The following is a 3,406-nucleotide window of genomic DNA, read 5'->3' on the forward strand; positions in this document are numbered from 1 at the left end:
AGTTGGAGTCTCACTCTGCCACCCAGACTAGAGTGCAGTGGCCACTCCCAGTCACCGTAGCCTCGACCTGCTGGGCTTTGGCGATCCTTCCGCCTCAGCCTTCCAAGTAGCTGGAACTACGGGTGTGCGCTACCACAACTGGCTAAATTTTTGATTTATTGTAGAGATGAGGTCTCACCAAGTTGCCCAGGCGGGTCTGGAACCCACGGGCTCAGGCAATTCATTCACCTTAGCCTCCCAAGGCGCGGGATTACAGGCTGAGCCACCGAGCCTGGCTGGTTTCATGATATCTTTGAGGTGCCGGGCCCCCGACATTGCTCAGCTGCAGTCCAAAAACATCTTACCGTGGCAATCTTACTGACCTTTGGGCCTCCAGGCGGGTCCCTGCAGATCAGAAAGCTCTGGCTGCTCGTTGCTCACAGTCAAGTCCCATCTTCAAGGGATCTCCCTCTCGCCTCCACTACCCATCTCAGCGCCTTTAAGCTAGTCCAAGAGGCATTTCTCATTCATTCAACAGATGTTTATTTACTGATCACTTAGTAAGTGCCAGGCACTGTGCTGGGCTCTGGGAGAACACTGATGAAGTTCCTGCCTATCTTTGAGTTCATATTCTAGTTCAGGACATCAACAACAAACATTCAAACAACAAATCTGCGAGGTAATGGGTGCTATAAATAAAATTTATAGCTATAAATAAAATTTTTTTGTGTCGGGGGTCTCACTCTGTTGCCCAGACTGGAGTGTAGTGGCACAGTCATGGCTCACTGCAGCCTCAACCTCCTGGGCTCAGGAAATCTTCCTCATCGCTTTATTCTGGCTCTGATATGACCCGCGACTGCCCTCCCCCGCCCCCATTCCTATCTCTGAGTGGTCCACAGCCACCCCAGTAGCTGGGACTACAGGCATGTACCACCATGTTTATTTATTTATTTATAATTTTTGTAGAGACAAGGTCTGGCTGTGTTTCCTAGTCTGGTTCCCAACTCCTGGGCTCAGGCAATCCTCCCACCTTGGCCTCTCAGAGGACTGGGATTACACGCATGAGCCATTGCCTGGTGGGTGCTACAAATAAATATAAAAAAGGAAACACTAGAATAATATGATCAAGAAAAAGAGCCAGGCCCGGTGGCTCACGCCTGTAATCCCAGCACTTTGGGAAGTGGAGACGAGAGGATTGCTTGAGACCAGCGGTTCGAGACTAGCCTGGGCAACCTGGCAAGAACTCATTTCTACAATAAATTAAAAAATTAACCAGCTGTGGTGGCACATGCCTGTGGTTCCAGATACTTGGAAGGCTGAGGTGGAAGGATCACCCGAGTCCAGTAGATCAAGGTCGCGGTGTCCATGAGCGTGCCACTGCACTCCAGCCTGGGCGACAGAGTGAGACTCCAACTCAAAAATAAAAATAAATAAAAGAGGTCTTTGCAAATGGGCCATTTGTTCTTAGCTTTGTTTTAGATAATTTGGCCAAACATGAAAGGAAACATTTCTCTCTTCCAGTCCCCCAAAATAGTAGATTTTTTTTTTTGAGTTGGAGTCTCACTCCTTCACCCAGACTGGAGTGCAATGGCATGCACACTCACAGCAACCCCAGCTTTCATTTCTATTAGTGCTGTTTTAATAATATGATTAAATAGAAAAAAAAAGTTTCATATCCATCCAGGCTCACACATTACATTTGTCTTGTCAAATCTGTCACCTTTCTTTAATCTCCCTTAATTTGGAGAAGCTACTCAGTTTCTGTCTTTCATGACCTTAACCAAAAACATTTGACTTTGAGTTCTGAATTATTTTTCACCAATTGGTTTAGTAAAAGAAAATCTGGCGCCAGGCTCGGTGGCTCAGCCTGTAATCCTGCACCTTTGGGAGGCTGAGGTGAGTGGATTGCCTGAGCCCGGGGGTTCGAGACCCACCTGGGCAACTTGGCAAGACCTCATCTCTACAATAAATCAAAAATTAGCCGGGCGTGGTAGCGCGCGCCTGTAGTACCAGCTACTTGGAAGGCTGAGGCAGAAGGATCGCCGGAGCCCCGTAGGTTGAGGCTGCGGTGGCCGAGAGCGGCCACTGCACTCCAGTCTGGGTGACAGAATGAGACTCCAACTCAAAAAAAAAAAGAAAATCTGGCTGGGCTTGGTGACTCAGCCTGTAATCCCAGCACTTTGGAAGGCCGAGATGAGTGGATTGCCTGAGCCCACGAGCTCGAGACCAGCCCAGGCAACTTGGCGAGACCTTATCTCTACAATAAAAAAAAAAAAAAAATGAGCTGGGGATGGTGGTGCGTGTCTGTGGTTTCAGCTACTCTGAAGGATCACCTGAGCCCAGCAGGTTGAGAATGTGGTGGCGATGAGTGTGCCACTGCACTCCAGTCTTGGTGATAAAGTGAGACTGACTCAGGGGAAGGAAAAAAAAAGGAAAGTACATGCTGCAACTTACTTTCAAGTGGTTTAGAAAAATATATATAGAAAGTAATGAGATAAGCATGGTCTAAGGTGAAAGCACACTGGATTTTTTTTTTTTTTATGAGTTGGAGTCTCACTCTGTCGTCCAGACTGGAGTGCAGTGGCCGCTCCCGGCCACCGCAGCCTCGGCCTGCTGGGCTCCAGCGATCCTTCCGCCTCAGCCTTCCGAGTAGCCGGAATTACAGGCATGCGCCACCACACCCAGCTGATTTTTTGATTTATTGTAGAGATGAGGTCTCACTGCCCAGGCGGGTCTCGAACCCGCGGGCTCAGGCAATTCACTCACCTCAGCCTCCCAAAGGCGCGGGATTACAGGCTGAGCCACCGAGCCCGGCTCACAAAATATTTTTAAAAGGTACACACTTCTCTTAAAAGTATTTGCCACATTTAAATTCTCATTAAAAAACTCATAAGATCAAAGCATCAATTCAATACATTTGAACTTAGCAAATGTGATAAAACCTTCAGTAGTATCATATATGTATCTAAATATTCTATCCATATTATTTTACCCTTTTTGTCCTTCACACAAACTAATTTTCAAGTCAAATGTCGAAAAGCTAAGTTAACCAATTAAAATGAAAAGTTAATTATAAACATAATAACTAGGAGACTGATCAGATTATAATATGTTAAAGCCAAATATCTGAAAGCCTACTGTATGAGTAGAGCTAAAAATATGTATGCGAGTGGATTGCCTGAGCCCATGGGCTAGAGACCAGCCCAGGTACCTTGGCAAGACCTCGTCTCTACAATAAAAAATCAAAAAAGTAGTCAGGAGTGGTAGCGTGTACCTGTAATTCCAGCTACTTGGAAGGCTGAGGCGAAAGGATCGCTAGAGCCCAGCAAGTTGATGCTGGGGTGGCCAGGAATGTGCCACTACACTCCAGCCTGGACGACAGAGTGAAACTCCAACTCACACACACACACACACACACACACACACA

This window comes from Carlito syrichta, unplaced genomic scaffold, assembly GCF_000164805.1.
Source record: "Carlito syrichta isolate Samal-C Ts95f unplaced genomic scaffold, Tarsius_syrichta-2.0.1 Scaffold305117, whole genome shotgun sequence".
Classification (NCBI taxonomy): domain Eukaryota; kingdom Metazoa; phylum Chordata; class Mammalia; order Primates; family Tarsiidae; genus Carlito; species Carlito syrichta.